The sequence below is a fragment of the Diospyros lotus genome, chromosome 9, assembly GCF_014633365.1.
Source record: "Diospyros lotus cultivar Yz01 chromosome 9, ASM1463336v1, whole genome shotgun sequence".
Classification (NCBI taxonomy): domain Eukaryota; kingdom Viridiplantae; phylum Streptophyta; class Magnoliopsida; order Ericales; family Ebenaceae; genus Diospyros; species Diospyros lotus.
In genome coordinates this window covers 35716507-35737626 of record NC_068346.1, presented here as the reverse complement: position 1 = coordinate 35737626, position 21120 = coordinate 35716507, and the positions used below count along the sequence as shown (strand labels likewise).

General features: G+C 33.3%; 1 protein-coding gene across 1 annotated transcript in view; it reads right to left on the bottom strand.

Annotated features, from left to right (window-relative positions):
• Positions 1-21120, bottom strand: part of LOC127809521 (glutathione S-transferase zeta class-like) — a 50558-nt gene that overhangs the window by 13235 nt on the left and 16203 nt on the right. The window lies entirely within an intron of this gene.

Here is a 21120-nt window from a genome sequence, read left to right as displayed (position 1 = left end):
GGTGGCATATATATGTTTGTTACACCATCGATATGGGGTAATCGATGGTTAGGGTTTAGCATTTACTCTGTATGGATATGGGCTAACCAATATCGGTTTTATTATATACTTGACCGATTCCTTATAATTGATAGATATTATTGTTTGTTAACTTAATATTATTTTTTATTTTTTTCTACAGAGGTTAGATGATAACTTGGAGATCAAGGAGTTTTTTCACGCGATAATCACTAGACTTGATCATTTTAATGAGACTGTTGAAGGTATTAAAGCGACACTAAGGCATAAGTCTGATCTTGAGGACCAGTTTAAGACATCTTGTTTTGACTAGCTCGTATATGGAGTAGAGAGACTAACATGGAGCATTAAGTTAGTCTACTGTTAAGGCTGTTGAAAATAGTAGACAACGACGAGGAAGATTCCTTGTACTTCAGAATATGTGAGAATGATATAAAATTTGTGAAGGAGAAGTTTGCTCTGAGAAACGAGCTAAGAAAAGTGAAAAACAAGCTTGGTGAACTTAGACACATGTTGAACCGAGATAAGGAAGAGAGCATCGACACCATGAATATGTTTACTTTCATCTGCTGGCGATTGTCAATCAAGCCAATGGTCACTAAGGGGGAAGACGAGATGAATGACTGTGAGGTGGAGGGGGATAGAGAGAAGAAAGATGTTATATGTGAGGTTGAGGTGGAGGAGAAGGACGGGAAGGAGGAGACGATGGAACGCGAGGTTGCTGAGGCTGTGGCTATGGTTGAGAAATTGATAGATGACACACAAACAGAATCAATAAATCCTTCATTAGAAAAAATAAAAGCAGATACTCCTATTAAGGAGACATTCCAAAGGAGAGATGTACAGATGGGGCATAAAAGAAAAGAAGCCATTGAATCAATAATGAATCCCTCCGAGGAAAATAAAGAGAAGGACTCGGGAGTAACAACATTTACCTCCAAACTCCCAAAGCTAAATCCCAAACCCACAGGTGCTCCAAGAAGTTATTGCGTAGAGGACTTACATAATTTTCTCAATGATCCAAATACAATAACAGTTATTAAAGCTTCCTATTGTAATATGGATAAGGAATTTTTTGAGATCCTCTCCAAAAAATACCAATGACTCTGATCTGATGTAAGTCATTATCTAACTATATATATTTTGTTGTATAAGACATCGGGTTATAATTATCAGTTAAGAGCCGATACTAAGTTACCTATATCTTTTGCTATATAGATATGTCGGTTAAACTTTATTGGTTATTAAAGAATTAGTCGGTTTCCTATATCGATCTTGAACTAATATATGTAGCCAATATATATATATATATATATTGTCATGTATCGATTTCGTATGTAAGTTACGAACCAATATTTATAACCGATGTATATATGTTTGCTTATGATATTTTTGTTTAAATCTTTGCAGCACATGGATAGCTACGTGTACATGTTGAATAAAAGAATGAAACAATCAAAGACAACCAATAACAAATTAGCATTGGTTCCAAGCACATTTACTGTAAGTGTCGTAACCATATATATTATAAGGAATTTACCTCTTCTGAAAAGAACTAATCAATTGTGATTTTGACCACACACAATAATTATTAAAGAGTGCGTGGGATCTATTCAAGGCAGAAAAGTAGGGGAACTTCACAGAGCATGATATTCCTTGCCAATATTTTTGAGGAGAGACAACAGATACCAACGAATTCTTAGATGTTGAGGTCGTGCTATGCCCTACAAATGTAGATGATAAACATTGGGTTTTGGTTGCGCTGGATTTCGTCAATCAATGTGTTCATGTATATACCTCGACCACACCAAAAAACTACAAAACTAAGTTCGAGTATCTTGTAGATATGGTTCCAAAGCTTCTAAAAGATTGTAATTACGACAATTTAACACCTAGATTTAAGTTAATGTCTAAATGGGACTTCAAGGTTCAAAAAGGTCCTCAGCAAACTGGGTAAGGTTAATGTTATTTTATATTTGTTTATTTGGAGTATTTTGATTATGATGGCTATTAATGTTATAGGATGTAAAATTTGCAAGTGTGGTAATTGTGGGATTTTTGTTCTCAAATGGATGGAATTCATGGCCCACAATGTCTCAATACACGAGATAACCTAGGAGAATGCTGAATTTTACAGATCTCATATGGCTGTGGAGCTTTATGCTTTTGCAGTATCGGATGAACTGTATTTTGCAGCCGAGCTTGATCAAAAAGAAGAAGAAGCTACCAAGGATCCCAAGAAGAGAAAGAAAAATTAAACTATTGTAATGTATATATAATCTTAGTAATATTGTAAATTTTATTGTTACAATATATATTTTCTAACTGTTAATATGCATACATAAAATTGAATTAGTTTGATCTCTTTCAATTAGAGGAATTTGTATCGGTTACAGGTGTCCTTTATAATTATATCAGATCTGATTCATCGGATATAAACCAATACCATTTGACCGAGGTCCACTTCCTCAGTATTAATCGGTCAACACACATCGGTTATTTAACCGATATGAATTAACCGATATTGTTTCCCCCATAACTAATTTCTTAAAAATTAGGCTTTTAAAATTATTGGATTAGAGCAAGTTTTGCGACCGATAAGACATCATTTGTACGTGCTATCATTGGTTTACAATGTATTATATGGATATTAATATTTCCACAGCAACATTGGTTCTATTTGATCGGTTTGAAACCGATACCCTTTCACCAATATCCGCTTCCTGAGTTTTCATCGGTTAACACACATCGGTTACGTAACCGATATGTATTAACCAATATCGATTCCCTAAGATTGAAGGAATTTGACAAATACTACAATGGTACCTATTACATTGTTGTATTAACTGATATGTATTAGTGTATTTAATACTACAATGGTACCTGTTATATTGTTGTTCTTATTAAAAGATTGGGTTTTTAAATGTTTAATTATTGAATGTATGTTAAACGCTTATGACAACTATTAGAGGTTCCTTGCCTCCTTTATTTCATCCAAAGTTATTGGATTAGAGCAAGTTTGGCGATTGTGACCAATTAGACCACAACGACTGCATTTTACCTTTCTCTTCTCTTCATCAACTAAAGGAATTCGACAAATCTTACGTCTTCCATGTTTGCGTCTACTTGCCGGTGGTAGCAATTTAATAGATGCAATTTTTGCCAGCACGGTCCAGTCAGCTTAGCTGCCCACAGGCATTATCAGATCGGCATAGGCACACAACAGAGCTTATGTTTGGTAGTATGAGGAGCACAAAGTATATGGCTCAATATTGCGTGAACGTGCAGTAGCCAGGGCATGACCACATGGCAATTTGTCGAAATAAAACACTCTACAAATGCAAGTTTTCGGCTTCAAGTCTACAATACCCCTAAAGTAACCATCATGAATATTGAATCTATACATATCAATCAGTTCTGGACACCAATACTGGGATAATGCCAATCTTTTGGTTATTTCTCCCTCAGCCCAAGCTGTTATATATCCACTTATTTTACTAGCATCACCCCGTCTCTCATAGAATCATTGTTGCAGCATATTCCTAATATACTCCATCAAATATTGAATCAGCAATTTACGCGCATCCGTCAAAGCTGCATTGAGGCATTCCACAATATTTGTTGTCATTATATCAAACCTCTTACCATCTAAATATGCACGTGCCCAACGACTAAAATCGGTCTCTCTAAGATAGGCACCAACGGATGGAGCATATTGCTCGAGCTCAATAAAGTATTCCTGAAATTCTGAATGTTGACATGCATGCCTTTACAGCTTTGTAGAAAAGAGCATGCACATTTCCTTTTTTAATTTAGCCTTTACATTTTGGCCAATATGATATATACATGAAACATGCAATGAGTTACGGAACACCATCGTGACTGCCTTATGGATGCTCTTGTGCCGGTCAGACACAAATACCAAATCAGGTATCTCATCACCAAGTGCAGAGCGCAATTTATTGAAGAACCATTCCCATGAGACATCATTCTCAAAATCTTTGACTCCCACGCTATAGGATAAACATGATTGTTACTGTTTTTACATGTGGCAACAAACAAGTTACCAAGATACTTACCCTTAAGGAAACAAGCGTCGACTGAAATGACGATCCGCATTTTGCTACGAAATCCGGCAAGGCATGCACCAATAGCCATAAAAATGTACTTGAATCTGTTTCCACTGCCACTCTCGAATTCTGCAATAGTCCCGGGGTTATTTAACTTCAACATGTACAGATAAGATGGAAGTAATTGGAATGATTCCTTTGCACCCCCCTAATCATGTCCAAAGCCTTTTCCCACGATCTCCATGCCTTATCATAACTTATGTTGACCCCAAAGTCCTTGCGAATATCGTGGACAATGTTTTTAAACTTATAAATACGCTTAACATCCTCGAAACTAGTTTTTATATAAGAACCAATTATTCTACTCTTCATCTGACAATGATCACTACGCATTATTGAAGATGAACATGAATAAGTATTTACATATTTCCTAATTGTCCAACCAAAAGAAGTGACAAGCGTGGCTGCCCTCAACCGCCATTTACAATCATCGTGATTACATTTCATGTACACTACCTTCTTAGTTGACTTGACCACTTTGTATTCGTAATTATTCTTTAAAGCCAACAAACCCATCCTTTGATGCAATTCTGATTTTGACAAAAAAAATTCGTTCAACTCAACTTCTGACACCACAGATAATGTTCCCGCACTAACCCTTGATAATCTCAAAGATGGGAGAAAACTAGGCTGCTTAGCACAACCCCGACAGTCCTCTACATTGATATTGTTTAAATTTTCAGCTTCATCAGCATTAAATACATCTTCAACCCCATGCCCAACATCATCCTAATTAACAGCTTCAACCCCATGTCTAGCATCATCCCATTTAACATCTTCAACACCATTTCCAGCATCTTCATAACCATTTCCATCCAAAGCATCATCGCAATTAACCTCATCTTTAAACGATGTTGGACTATCATTCCCCAAGCGTGTCATTGGAGAATTCTTTACAACCATTTCCTTATGCCAAAAACTAGAATTAGGTTGTGTCTGCGGTAGTAATCTGTCCACAAAATCAACACACAATAGGCTTCTGGACTCTATCCGAGAGCATTCGAATAGAAAGCACTCAACATCTGTATCATTACGAATCTCCAATGGAAGTGTAGATAGAACCGAGTGCTTATACTTGTATTTCAGCACAATTGACTTCTCAGCCGAACTAACATTGAACTTGCTATATAGGGAACTTACCAATTGGTTGAATGTGCAATCTACTTCCACACGCATTACTGACCCACATTCTTCGGTCACGTATTTATATTCTTTCGCATCAACATCATATTGCCACTGACCTCCATACATCACAATAACAAAGACAGGTCTCGAAGCTTCCATTCCTATAACATACATTGAAACGATTTCTAAATTAAATAAAAACATATCGATTTTGATAAGGTATATCAGTTTATAAATGTCGGTTGTGAGAGGTCATATCGGTTAATATATATTAGTTTACATAAGACCTCAACCGATAACATGATACCGATATATTAGTACAAAAAGGATGTCGGTACATACACATCATTTCGAAACCTATATATCGATTGACAAATATCCTTACATGACCGATAATGAAACCGATATATCATTTTCATGATGCTTCTGTGTTTAAACCTATATCAGTTGAAATATATCATAACGTAAATTGTCGATATATGTCCAAACTAGCGAAATGCATAATTTTTCACTCATTACTTTTTCATTCAAAAAATAGCAAAAAAGAGGATAAACTATCCTGAACTCACCCAAACTACTCAGACTCGTTGTCTAACGCTCTTCTCGAAAATTAAAAAATAACTAAATACCTAGATTGAGAGAACCCGGTTGGTGTGCGAAAGCAACAACGCTTAAGGAATAACAACAATGGGCCTGAATAAGACGATTGATGAAGAAGCATCAACACTTTGGCGAGTGAATAACAACAACAATGGCTTTGAAGAAGTAACAACACTCGGATGGAGATAGAGAAAGACAAATGAGAGAGATTGACGACGGTTGAGTGAGAATGTGAGTAAGAGAAGAGATGATAGTTGTCCTATAATGGGGTTATTAAAAGTAGGGGCATTTTTATCCTGTAAAAGTTGAAAAGTCCTAGTTTTGCAAAGATTTTCAAAGTGTCCTATTTTTGTAAATTTTAGTACCGAGATTCCTATTTTTCCAAATTTCCCCCATCGCAGTGCCGCACTCGAGACAATTACGTGTCAATTAGAGAAAAAAAAAGTTAAGTAACAATATTTATCTTAAACTTTTTAGTTTATAACAAATTAAGACTTATATTTTAATTTATCTTATTATTAAATTTTTTTAATCTTATTATAGTTTAGTCCATGTCATTATCGCTAACCCCTATTAAGAACCAACGGTGGAAGAACTCGTCGTTGAGTTCTTTTTTCTTCTTCTTCAATATTGTTTGGTTTTCTTTTAAATTATTTTTCTCTCAATTTCTCAAAAACTTCTATCAAAATCAAATAAGACAAAATAACTATCTCTCTCTCTAGTTTGTTGACTCTCGATAGTGCCAAACTAATTGCCAAAACCCTTATCATAGTTTTGCGATGTGATTTATTAAGACCTTACGGGTTTGGGATTACATGAAGAATGGGACGATTAAGATAGAGATAACAATAAGTTTTTCTCTCTCTTTTTTCTCACTCTCTCTCTCTCTTTATCATAAAACGATTATGAGTTTAAGGATTTGGAAACCCAAATTGTAATATCCAAAAAAAAAAGAAATTGAAAATGATAATAATAATATAATTACAAAACTAATAAATTAAATTAAACTAATTAAATTGTGTATTTTTGTGGCTGTGGTGCGTGAGCTTGGAGGCCAAGCTATCTACAGTGGCCAAAAATCTGATTTGTTCTCTCACATTGAGAGTTGTGGCCATGAAGCAGAGAAGGAGGGGGGCTTGATGTAGCTTCAGCCATGGAAGCTCGGCTGAGAGGAAGGGAGAGATTGAGATAGAGAGATCGAGATTGAGAGAGTGAGAGAGAGAGAGATCTAACGAGGGAGAGAGAAGGAGGTGGCGGCCATGGCAGCCGAGCAACTTGCAGCAGCGGCGAAGGCGGAGCAGCAAGCTCGCGGTGGTGGGGAGCGACACGAGCAGCGGCAATGGCAGCAGGCGCGGAGGCCGGCTAGGGGCGGGCGAGGGCGGCGCTAGTCGAGGCGGCGGCCGATGGAGCTCGGCCGCGCCACTGGTGTGCTGGTTGCAGGAAGAAAAAGAAGGATGCAGCAGCCGCGAGGAAGAAAGGAAGAAGAAGGAGAAGAAGAAAAGAAAGAAGAAAAGAAGAAGAAAAAGGAAAGGAAGGGAGAAGAAGAAGCTGGGTGCGTAGGAGCAGGGACGCAGAGAAGAAGAAGAAGAAAAAAGGGAAGAAAAGAAAAATAAGGGAAAAAAAATAGAATTTTGGGATTTTTCGGCATGAGAAGTGATCAGGTACGTGGGTAAAAATTAGTAGAAGCATGTTATGTTTAACTTATAAATTTTACGCGATTAAAATTAATTAATTTGAGTCTCGGTTGTGTTATTTACTAAGAAATGATTTAATTTGCCTCGGGAGCTTGAGAGAGGTCAGAATTAGCTAGTTCCAGGCAAGTTCCTAATGCTTTCCTCGTATTCTTTAATTCCCGTGAGAAACCCTGTGATTTTTCATATTTTATACCCTCCATTCGTCTGTTTCGGCCCATTTATTAATTATAGAATTTTGAGTTGTTTGATTTAAATTTAATTTATTAAGCTGGTTTCGAGAATCTTATTAACGTGATTTAATTTAAAATAAATATGAGACTTACTAGAATTTTATTGTGGTGCGCTTACGAGGGATTTTAGACGGTTAAATTATTTATATTACATGGTAAATTTATTTAATTAAAGCTGCGATTTTATTTATTGCCAGCGAACGTTTTACTTCACAGCGGGTGTGCAAGAAAAGCAAGGAACGGCCGTGTAAAGGCAGGCTCCCAACCCTCTCTTCTTGATCTTTAATTCTCGTGAAAGACTCCGCGATTTCCTGTATTTTATCACCTCCCTTACTTTAATTCGGCACCTAGCCTTATTTGTTGAATTATTATTTATTTATTTAATTTAAATTAAATCCGAGACTTCTATAATTTTATTCGTTGTGAGCCTACAGGGGTTTGTACCGCCCCCATTCCTTTCGAAATGATGCTGAACCCAGTTTGGGGACTAGGTTCCTAGATGTGTGGGTTTATTCATGATTTTTCTTGAGTTTATTTATGATTCAGTTAGAGCTATTGAGCAGTGGGGCAGGAGTCGACTGTTTGGTGACGTTGAGGTAGACTATTGTACGGCCTTGAAGTGGACCGTCAGGCGGACACTCCTGGTCACTGGCTGTTAACCGGTGCCTGGCACTACTGACTAGCTCTGCCTGTATGTGATTTACTACATGATTAGATGCATTGTATTACTGTTCATGATTTGATATGCACATGGGTACGGGATGCATATTGGGATATCCATTTATTGAGTATGCTTGGACACGGACATTCTAACTTGGTTAGGTTGCATCCAGCGCGACATATGCATAGCTTGTGGTTTACTATGTGGGCGGAGCATGGCCTGATGCCTGGATGTATGGGCGCCTTGTATCACGTTGATGCTCACTACGCCATTGCATTTCTATATGCATTGCATGGATACTGGTAGTATTTAGTTCTCGGACGGGAGTACCGTTCCAAGGGAGCCTATGGCTCGGTTGTCGGGAGTACCGACGGATACGGGTGACGGGAGTACCGACCCGGGATTGCGCACGCAGGTTTGTTGCGGATATTTGTTGCCTTTCAGGGCAGCGGCAGGTTGGTATGGGACTTGGGTGTCATGTGTCTTGTGTGGGCCCCAAGGACCGGTATGTGTTTTTATTATGCTCTACTATTGTATTGTAGCGTCTCATGACTTGTGTGTACCTGAGAGTTTATTTTGTGAAGAGTTTTCTAGTTATGCTCAGCCTACAGCCTTTCTTTTCTTTATGCTTGCTGAGTCTCTCGACTCACTTTACTTTCCATCATTCCAGGTAGTGTCAACGTGGGTCCGAGCAAGGGAGTCAGCGTCTAGCGACCGAGTCGGTATGGTGTACAGGCAGTCCCGTCAATCTTTGTCAACTCTGATGGTTGTGTAGGGTCTGTTCTTTTATTTCTGACTGTGCCAGGTCATACCTCGTGTCTCGTGTGTGTCGGCACAGGAGTTTGTATTTTTTTTTTATCTTGTGACCGCTGTGTTAGCGGGGTTACTCGTAGTGCATGCATGTGTTTAACTTCGTTTCCGTTGTTCCTATTTTGTGTATGCATGACAGGGTGGTTCTTGTCTCGTGTTTCATTATTTTTCCCCTTCCGTAAGTGCTCCCGTTCAGATAGTCCGAGTGGCTGGGATATCCGGGCGGGGGTGCTTACATGAATTAACATCTAGATTTCTAAATCTTTAAGGCAAATCTCATTTTTTGGATCATAAAAGGTTTGAATATCTTCAATTTTATATCTATATTGATTTCTCAACAATTTCATTCAAGGCATGTCAATGATTTAGTCGATTCTTAAGACTTACTTTTTGAGATCAATTTTTTGATATTTTTCAGTGCTTTAGTAGTATTTTTTAATGAGTAAATTGCACTTAGACTCTTATAATTTATGTCATTTACACAAAGGCCCTTTAGTATTTAAAAATGGCTATGAGAATCTCTTAATTTAAAACTAATCAAATTTTTTACACAAACACTCATTTTATTACAAAGATGTTAATTTTATATTAGTTAAATTAGATTAAACTAATTAAATAAAAATGAAGCCAAATTTAATTATAATGAAAAAAAAAACAAAATGAGTTACCACCGATGAAGTTTCAATTTGGAACCCATAGGAGAGGAGTGGGTTACTAACTTTAAACCTATCCTTTATTAATTAGAGAGAAAAGGAGATAAAGGTAGGAAAAAGTAAAAAAAACAATCACATAGTTTGCAATTGATAACCAAATTTGAATCCAAAAATTCTAAAGATCCAATAACAAAACGACGAAATTAAAGATTTGATTTTTTGATAATGAATTTCTCTAATGCGTCAATAGTTCTTTTTTTTCTTATTTTTTTTTTCTTTCTCCTTTTACGAGAAACTCATCAAGAATGTCGAAACGACACCCCTAAGAAATTTTTGTGCATCATAGATTATACATTTATTATATCTTAACAATTATTCTTAAAATAATGATTTAACATTATGTTAATAAATTAGGGTTTGCTAATAAGTGTAGCTAGATACTCATTAAGTTATATTTAATGCACTTTTATTTTTAACACTAAACATCTGTATTAGTTATTAATAAATATATCGTATTTTAAAATATCTTATTAATTAATAAAATATTTAAATATTAAAAATAAAATACATTAAATACAGCTTAACAAATACCCTTAAAACACAAGTAAACAAAACCCTTGAGCAAACTTGGACATAGCATAACACAACATGTTTTTGAAGAAATTGGAGCGAATGTGTCAAAAATGCTTTTTGAACATTTATTTATGATATTTATGTCCCTAAAATTAACAATAAATTTACTAATTATTGTTAATTTTGAATAAAATTGTTATGAATTTTAATAAAATAATTATAAATTTATGTGTTTTATATTAATTTGTGATAATTATTTGCTATGATGCACATAAATAATGAAATGATGTTGTTTTGGCATTTTCCGAGACGTTTTTCACCCTCAAACACAAAGAAACATCAAAAAACGTTTTCGAGTTATTTTTATAATTTTGAAAACACATTTTTGTTTTACAATTATATTAGAGAAGAAAGCAATTCCCTTTCTACTATCCCCGCGATCGGTTAGAAACAAAAATAACTTGTGCTTATGTATACTTGAATCGATGATGAAATTTATATTTATATTTATATTTATATTTAATTAAATAATTAATTTTTAATAATTTGTTATATTAAAAAATATATTTACAAAAAAAATTCTTATATTTTTTTATTTACTTTTTTAGCACACATTTTCATTTCCTACCTCTTAAAAAAAATCGTTATTTTATTATTTATTTTATATCATATTTATTTTTTTTATTAACATATAATCTAAATTATTTGTTCACGTGCAATGACATTTTCCTTCACTTAAATTTTTTTATTATTTTAATATTTAATAACCACTTTTGTGTGAACAACATACTAACTATAAGTACGATGCATGGTGGAAATTTTTCTCGAGCAACTACTTCACTCATATACTTTATTATTGTGTTGTTTGTTCAAATTCAATAAATACTTATTCGAGAAACACAGTCTATTTAATTTCTCTCATGTCATAAGTACGAGTTTTCTCAACTAGTGAATCAAACTCTCCATTGGACTGGTAGCTACTCACTTGTCTCTTGACATGCAAATCGGGTTTCTTTTTGGTTGCTTGATTCTACCTCAACTTAATCTTTTTGTTTTATAAATTTTAGTTATTATATTGTTAACAATGATATAAATATTTAATAATAAAAATAATAAAATTAAATTAAATATATTTTAATAGTACAATCATTATTAAAATCTATCATGACAAAAATTTTGGAACCCCAATAAATTCTCAAAATCAAATTATAAAATATTATTATTTTATAATATTTAATATTATAATATATTTTATTGTTAGTATTTAAATATTTTTATTAATTAGTTAAATATTTTAAAATATAATATATTTATTATTAATTCAATAAATTATTTGATACAAAATATAAAATACATTAAATATATTTTTACGAGTGTTCTAAGAACACCTATTCACAAAACTCTTATTATTTAAATATTTTATTTTCTTATCTTCTCATACTATTATTTTCTCGTGTTCCATAAATTTGAATAACCTTAGCATAAGGGAGAGACATGTACTTTATTGGTGGCTTCAAAATGGGGTGATAAAAGGGCTAATAATCGATACTTCCATAATTAAGATGTTATATGTCCTAATTAGTGCATCTAATTCAATGTGCAGTCTGAACATGACTTTTTACCTTATTTTTCACTCCGTCATTATAAAGTCTGTGTTGTTTCACTTTTGTATAGTATATTAGTTTTGATGATGAAAAACATTTATTGGCTTAATCCTTAAGTTAGGAGTCAAATTTATGGTTTTCAATATATATCAATTTCAATATTAAGTATTATTTTGTTCAAATGAAAATCAAATTAATTGCATTCTTATACATTTGGAGATTTGCAAAAACAAGTATTAAGATTTAAAAGAATTTGTTTTTCAAAATTAGCCTTGAAATCGTTGCTCAAAATAAAGATAAAATTGTTTTAAGGCAAAAGACCAACTAGAATATATTTTTGAAAGTGTTTTCATTTTGAAAAATTATCTCCCGATATTTCTATAGCTAATATCCATTGGTGATAAAATGATTTTTAATGAATTTTTCAAGAAATATAAGGTATGTATTTTGGGAGTGGTAAAATTGTTAAATCCTGAATTTGTACTAAAATTAAAATTATATTTTCTTATTGTTATGGATTTTGATTTTTTAGATATTTTTATTGAATTCAAATAGGAGGTACTTTCTTATTTACATTTATGTATTAAAGTAAATTGAACGTAAAATATCTAAAAAATCAAATTCTTATTTACATTTGTCTGTCGACTGGCCTTATACTTTTTGTGAATCTGTCGATCGATGCTCTTGCATCTGTCAACCAACATAATGTCATTTCTTGGTGCTTTGATAGTGTGCAAGCCATCTGTCGACTGATGCCTATGCATTTGTCGACCGACATAATACAAGTTTTGAATTTATCGATCGTTCTTCTTCATATGTCGACCGATTTTTGAATTTTTACTAATCTATCAACCGATGCCTTGTATTTGTCGATTATTTATGTCGCAAAAACCCTTAATGACTAGTTTTTTCACTTACCCAAAGTGGCTTTTCCACTACCAACGACAAGATTCATGAATGGGCTCTCAAGGCACTATAAATACAAGACAAATAGGTGATTCAAATCAACCTAAGAGAATTAATTTCAGGCTTTCAAGTGTTCATTATTTTAAGAGCTTAATTATTTCATTTGTACTTCATTTTTCTCTCTAAAGGTTTTTATTATCATTTGTATTATCTTATTCAAGTCTTGTATTTATATTGAGAGATCTTGTAACTAAGAGTGTCTACTCTTAGATTTTTTCCTTTTATTATTTTTTATTTTCCTAGCTTGTTGCTAGATGGCTCATCCGAAGAGATAGGAGATATTTAGTGGATTGTTTTAAAAATCTTTAGTGAGGAGTTAAGGTAGTAGATCAAGCTTGGTTTAAACCGAATCACTATATATCGTTGTGTCTCTTCTTTGCTTGTGTTTTTTTTCTTTCATCTATTGTTTCAAACATTTTAATAATTCTCACCTGCACTAAAATCTTATTTTTCATCAAAAGAATTTTCAAGTTCAATCAATTTTTTAAAACAACTCAATTCACCCCCCCTCTTGGGAAGATGAAAAAAAATGTGATCGTTGTGCTCTCTAATTGTTTTTTAGGGAGTAACCAGTGTCTTTATCATAAAATATTGGTACTCGCGTCAAAAGTCTAATAATGCTAATATAGGTGAGAAAAAATGTAGTTCTATAGCTAAATTCCTCGGGCATATTATATTCATTGTACATTTTGTGAAGAAAATCTCATTTCGATTGGTAGTTCGAGTCGTGTTATTTAGTTTTAATTTAGGTTTATTTATAATGCTCGAAATATGCACTATCTAAAATTGTATGCTTTAAAGTTTGTTTTTGATGAATTCTTACCTTAAAAAAAAAAAAAAAAAAATCTTAATTATTCTTAAAGTCAACTTTTGATGACTTCGTCGTTTAATTTATGAAAGTAATTCAACAATTAATAACTTAAAACGTTATTGCTCTTAGGTGGGTTAACATGACATTAAGAATTATCAAAGGGTAGAAGTAAAAATTAGAAACTTCTATTGTGAACCATAATTAAAATTAAGATTAAAGGGTAGAAGTAATATTAATAATAGTTAATTAATAATAATTTTTTTTATTTTTAATATTTAAATAATTTTATTAGTTGGTTAATCACGAATTATTAAAGCTTAGAAATCAAATTTTGAAACTTCTAGCGAATTTGTAATTTTATCAAATATTTTCAATTTTAGCATCCAAATTTGCTCAATTGGGGTGCAATTTTATCAAATATGTAAAATTAATTTAAAAGAAATGTGTTTATACTGATTTAAATGTCATATAATAATAATATTTATGAGATCTATATATACATAAATAAAAGAAAAAAATGTAACCTATAAAAAGAAAAAAGAATTAACAAATTATGTGTTCATGAAAAGAATTTAATTATTTTCATGATTAGCCCTAAATGTAACCTATAAAAAAAGAATAAATAGATTATACGTTCGCAAAAAAAATTAAATTATTTTCATGATTAACCCTAAATATATAGTAAACACCCACAAGGACTTAAAAGAATATTTTTAGAAAATTCAAGATAATCTTAATTTAAGTAGAAAATAAGATACTAAAATACTCAACAAGCAAGATAAAAATAATCATAATCACTACAAGCATGTCCAAGTAAAAAAAGATTTCAAGAACTTATCAACCAAACCCTTTTAACTTAAAGGAAATCTCTAAGGTTTAAAGGACAAATAAATATAATCTTAGCACAGAAAATTAAGAGATGGACAATTCAATACAATTCTTGTAGACTTTACTAGTTGTTGAATTCATTGTTACTTAAACTTTAAATTAATGTCATTGTAGGGCAATCTTTATTATTTTCTTTCTATCTACATAGACATTTCATAATTTAGATCAACAGCACACATGGTTGAACTGAAATCTTATATGAGTCGTATCGATTTAATTTATTATTATTAAAATATAACAATTAAAGCTTATAGTGTAAAAAAGTGAAGAGAGGTGTATATTGTTTGCTTGACTCTGAGAGGAATGCTGGGTGCGGGAGGCTAGCTAAGTTGCATGAAAAAGGAAACGAGAAACGTTTTTGATACAAAATGAAAACGGAGAAACGAATATTTTTCTAAAAAAATAGGTGTAAATAATTTCAAAACGAAAAATGTTTCTCGTTTCAAAAACATGGAGAGTAGGTCGGCTTAAGGCATAGGCAGCCTATGCCGAAGGCCCCTAAAATTGACCACACAGAACTTAGGGAGGAGAAGTCATGGTATAGTTGCTGGTGGGTGCCTTTGGGTGTTTGTTTAAGTTAAAAGATTTTAGTTCAAGTGGATGAATGTCATCTTTTAATTGTGAAAGTGATGGTCAACAAGTTTTGTTGGTAAATGCATAACTAGGAGTGTTCAAAAAAGTCGCTAGATTGTGATTTTTTGAATTGGTAATTTGGTTCGATTTGAAAAATTGTCAAACCGCGTGGTTCGCAGTTTGGTAGACCGACGATTAGGTTCAAAATTGAATCGTCCGTATATATATAATATATAATTAAAAAAATTATAAATTATAAATATTAAATATAAAAGGGAGCGCCAATGCAGCGACCATCTTCATCTTCGTACTTCGGCTATTCTTTCCTCTCCTATTTCTCTCCCCTTTCCCCCAAACCCTAACCTGCACCCACCCACTCGTTACACCGTATTTCTCTCCTCTTGGACCCTCGGATCGGCGATCGGCACCAACCCACCTGCAACCCCCACATCGCAGGCTCTGGTTGTAGCAGATGCACCTTTTGACACCGCTATCGTCGCCTCGCAACAGTCCGAGCGTCTCGTCACCTTCTTCCCCTAGCGTTTCCGATCACTGATTCGTCGGTTGCTAGTATGGCGAGTCTCTCTCTCACAACTGTTTCTATTGATTTATTTACTTATTTTTAGTCACAAAATGCTTGTGAGGAAAAACTTTCAGCGACTTCATCTTATAAATTTTCTACCTTCCACCCTCCTTATTGCTTTCCCTACTTCTTGAGCATTTATGATAATACACAATCGTTAGCTTTAAACTGGTATGATCTTCAAGTTCATTATCATGATACAATGGTGGTCTTGAATTTAACTGCTTTATAAATTGGTGCAGTCTTTCTTCGAAGAATTGAAATTACCTGGTTCATATCGATCTTTTTTCAATTTTGTTTTACTGTTCTATTTTGTACATTATATTGTTTTGGTTATTGGTTAGGATGTGTTTTTGCTATATTTTTTGTTGCAACCTATTTAGGTCTTTTTGGTTTAGGGTTTAGGGAAATGCCAAGGCCCCTTCTACTTCACCTTCTTACACTATTCTTTTAAAAGACAAAAATTGACTTATCCTATAATCTTATGACGAGTTTGTGCTCTTGCTTTCCATTCCTAGATGTTCCCAATTTCGACTTGTTTTTGTGTGTTTTTCAGTTGGTTTTGGCTGCTGGGGGTTAGCTCTAGTTTAACTTAATTGATTCTATTTAATTTCATAAGCATAAATTTTATTAATGCATGAGCAATGGAAGAGTTTCGAACCAAATGTTTATACATTTATCGGAGATAAGAAAATTAGTAAATTATGAGATCATTTAAGTTTACAATCGACCAATGAATCCAAGTTGCTTAGTTGACTTGTAGCTAGCTAGGGTTTAGTTACTAGAACATATGTTTAATGTTATTCTCAAATATATGTATGTACGATCAGCAAAAAATAGTCTTTGGCATATACTATAGTTAATGTGAATTCCAAATAATTCATTTTCAAGAAAATATCTCAAATTTTTTATTGCTTCAATGGCAGATGGAATCAGATAGTAATACTGATTCTGAATGTGTGAGAAACATAAATGAAAATCAAATGACTAATACGACCATTAAATCAAGTAGTGGTTCTAAACCTCCGTTGCCACCTAAGGACTCTAAGGACAAAGCTATAAAAAGGAAACCTAGGCAATAATTTGAAGTATGTGAACCTTTTACAAAAATTTAGGATGACTATTCTAAGCCTAGAGCTATGTGCAACTATTGTGGCAAAGATTATGAAAGTGATACTAGAAGAAATTGGACAAGTACTCTTTGGAACCATATAAATATACAGTGTAAGAAGAATCCTTACAAATTATAAGATAAGAAGCAAAAGATTTTACATTATCTAAATAATAATGACAGCGAGGATGGAAGCGGATCAGGTAGTAATCTTGTAGCTACGGGATTTAATCAGGCGGCTTGTAGGATGGCATGCGCCAAAATGATTGTCATTGATGAATTGCCATTTCGATTTGTAAAGTAAGAAGGGTTTTGATTATTATGCAATACTGCATGCCCTAAGTTTGATCCTCCTTCATGCATTACAATTGCTAGGGATATAATTAGTCTTTACAATGAAGAGAAGAAAAAATTGAAGTCATTTTTTGTTAAGAATTCACAAAGAGTCTCTCTTATCACTGATACATGGACTTCCATCAAAAATGTTAATTATATGGTGCTTACAACTCATTTTATAGATTCTAAATGGAAAATGCAAAAAAGAATATTGAACTTTTATCAAATTTCAAATTATAAGGGAGAGACAATTGGTAAAACAATTGAGGCATGTTTGAAAGAATAAGGGATTGAGAAAGTTTTTACAATCACAATTGATAATACTACTTCTAACAATGGGGCTATTGAGCACATGAGAAAAAAGATTACATATTTGGAAGAATGTTGTTTGTGATGAGAAATTTTTACACTTGAGGTGTTCGGCTCATATTTTGAATTTGATAGTGGGTGATGGCTTAAAGGAATTGAATTACTCTATTATGGTTGTACATAATGCAGTTAGGTATGTTAGAACTTCTCCTTCAAGATTGGAAAGATTCAAAACTTGTGTAAAGAATACATGTAAACAAGAGAAGGCTCTTGTGTGCTTGGATGTGCCAACAAGGTGGAACTCTACCTATTTAATGTTGGATCATGCACTAAAATATGTTGATGCATTTAACTTGTTGGAAGAAGAAGATTTTTTTTATTCTCAATATTTTTGTGAAGAGGATAGAAATGGAAAAAAACATATTGGGCCACCAAATTCTACAGATTGGAAGAATTGTGCAACATTTTGTAAGTTTTTAAAGACTTTTTATAATGCTACTCTCACGTTTAGTGCTTCCTTGAATGTTACTGCAAATAATTATTTCCATAAAATTTGTAATGTGTTTGGTAGACTAAACAAATGGAGTTCATGTTATGAATCAATCTTGAAAGATATGGCTTTTAGCATGAAGAAAAAATTTGATAAGTATTGGGGAAACATTGAAAACCAAAATATGCTTCTTTATGTGGGGGTTGTACTTTATTCTAGATACAAAATGAAATATGTGGCATTTTGTTTGCACAAACTCTATTTTGAAGATGAAGTTCAAACTATTATGAATTCTATCAAGAGCACTCTAGGGAAGTTAGTGAATTTTTATGCATCAATTGAATCAGATGAATAAGGTGGGACAACTTCTGGACCAAGGTTTCCAGTTGTGAATCCTGATAAGGATGATACTGTTAACATATTTAAATCTGATTTTGAGAAAGAATGTTTTCAAGATAATGCTACTAAAATGAAAAATGAGCTTAAAAGGTACCTAGCTGAGCCAAATGAGGATATAAAAAATAAGACTTTTGATATATTGGCATGGTGGAAGGTATCTTCAACAAAGTACCATGTCCTATCACTGATTGGTAGAGATGTTCTTGTCATTCAAGTGTCAACAATAGCTTCTAAGTCATCTTTTAGCATCGGAGGTAGGGTACTTGATTGGTTTTGAAGTTCGATGAGTCCGTCCATGGTAGAAGTGTAGATTTGTTGCTAGAATTGGTTGAGAGCTACATCTTTACCATTGGATATGAGCCCAGTATTAGAAGAGCATGCTACTTATGAATTAATTGAATCTGGTAATTTTTTATCTACTCATCAAACGTATTTATTATTTTATTTGTATTAATTATTAACTTTAACATTTTAATTTTCTAATTTTATTGTTCTCCTTAATATTGCAAATAAGTCTGTTATGACAAAAAAATTTCTCAGCCTTGATTAGTGATGAAGTTGAAGACTTTGGAGCATGCTTGTAAACTTTGAACTTTGTGTGTGCTCTATTTAGTGATTAGTGATGAAGTTTGAACTTTGATTAGTGATAAAGTTGAAGACTAGTTAGTTCCTCGTGTGTGCTCTATTTATCCTCATTATTTCCTTTGTTCCTAATCTCTTTATTGTGCAGGCTTTTGTTTCAATTGGCATTAGAGATAAACTTTCAGGATGTGTTAATTTGGTGTTAGAGTTATCTCACACCAAACTAGAAGTTTGAACTTTGATTAGTGATGTGTTAGTTTGGTGTTAGAGATAAAGTTTCAGGCTTTTGTTTCAATGGGAATGCACTGAAACGGTAATGGAATTGTTGCTCTTTTACTGTTATGGTGTCTTTACTAGAAGGTTTTCATCTACGTGATGTGTTAGTAATGGAATTGTTGTTCTCAATTTATACTCATTATCTCCTTTGTTTTATTTGCTTTCCTGGTGTTTGACTTCATTGAGTTGATCTATTGGACAATATTCTAGGGAAAGCATTCTGTTGGTCGCAGATGAATGCATATTAATGTCTGTTCAGTGGCTTAATCCAAAAATTAAGTAATTAAATCTGTTATTTTCATAGCACATCTTTTAATTATTCACTTTCGCTACCGATTTTACCCAACCAAAGACGTAACCAAGAACCAAGCCAAGAAATTGAACCGAGAACGAATCAATCGCACTAAGAACACAACACAAACAGTACACACGATATACGTGTTCAGATCCGTAAATGGATCTTGTAATGCCCCGTTTTTTTGGGTGCGTTTTATAACTTGGGACAATTCCGGGACAATAAATTTTTTCTTTCAAGCACTAAACCTAAATCACATCATTCCTCGAATCCGTCCCAGAATTCCCATACATTAATCTCGAAAGAGAATCACTTACACATCAAATGCAGAAGCAATGATCAAAACCTGATATCTTAACATTAATCATAAATAAATCCTTACATCTTCAACATTCCTCAAAACGTTTAAAATCTAAAGTAGCAGAACTTAAATACAGGGGCTACATTACATACATTTCATTTCTCATGCACTCTGCTAAGTGCCATTTCATGGCTCATTTATTCTCGTATCTGCTACAATCTCCACCTGGAACGTTTGAATATTCCAGGGGCAAAGCCCAAGTTAGATGATGAATCATCTAAGTAAGGGTACATAAAACATATTTCGTGCATGAATGCAATGTCTTTCATCATAGGTGTCAACTGCACCCCTCATGCTACCTACCATTTTTGCGGCCCCCTCTTTCGAAGCCGAGGTGTATGGGTGCACCCTTGGTAAAGTAGCGGTGCCAGTTCGTACTCCCTACAGCCTCAAACGCGAGTGATCAATGATATCAACGTGTATTTATGCATTTCATAGTCATGTCATGTATGCAGCCTAAGTGATGGATACATATCAGGGCATGTCAATATGATGAAAACATTTTCGAGGAACATAAACCAAGCATTTTTCGTAAAACTAACTTTAATTGGGGAGTACCACTTACCTTCTCAAACTTATCAAGCTATCTCGATATTCGTGCATGTCTCAAAAATTTGCACCAGTCACTTCAACTTAAGCCTTAAAGTATCCCAATCACCATAATTATTTAAATAAATATTAAAACCTATTTTTTCATAATTACTGCCATTTTCTATAATTTTCTCTCAATTTCTTCCTATTTTTCCTCAATAAATCTAGATTAAATATTTCTAAAATATTTTCTCAAATATTCTTCTACGAAAATTCATAAAATAATATTCTTGAATTTCTGAAATTTTCTAAGAAATTTTACTCACCTCAATTTAGCATCTCTAACTTTCTCGGTGTGCGTGCCACCTCCTTAAAATGCGTGCCCGGGCCGTTTTCTGGCCAAAAATCTCTGAAATATCATCGAAACATAATTTCCTATTTTCTAGAATTTTTTTCTAAAATTTTTCTCTATTTTTTTCTATTTTTCTCCATTTCCTTTATTTTCTTCCTT